The 272-nt window shown below is 65.8% G+C and overlaps 1 protein-coding gene across 1 annotated transcript in view; it reads left to right on the top strand.

The window, feature by feature from the left end:
- LOC102038772 (glutamate receptor ionotropic, NMDA 2D-like) overlaps window positions 1-272 on the top strand; it is a gene marked incomplete at its 3' end in the record, with an annotated part of 18,841 nt that overhangs the window by 844 nt on the left and 17,725 nt on the right. The window lies entirely within an intron of this gene.

The raw sequence follows: 272 nt of genomic DNA on the forward strand, positions 1-272 counted from the left end.
CAGAAGCCGGCGCGCGCCGTGAGGCGCCCGCCCCCTAGCGGCCGTGAGGGAAGGAAAAGGGCGGGAAAGCGCTGAGGGGAGCGAGAGGGTGGAGGAGGGAGAGACCCCTCAGAACTCCCAAACCTCCCTCAGAAACCCCCAAATCTCCCTCGGAACACCTCAAACCTCCCTCAGGATCCCTCTGGATCTGAGTATGAGGCTCTCCAGTGGTGGGCGAGCCGCTGGCTCTGCGGTTTGGGCATAGGGGCTTCCCTCCTTTCCCCCCCCTCCCC

Source organism: Geospiza fortis, unplaced genomic scaffold, assembly GCF_000277835.1.
Source record: "Geospiza fortis unplaced genomic scaffold, GeoFor_1.0 scaffold1518, whole genome shotgun sequence".
In the NCBI taxonomy this organism is placed as follows: Eukaryota; Metazoa; Chordata; class Aves; order Passeriformes; family Thraupidae; genus Geospiza; species Geospiza fortis.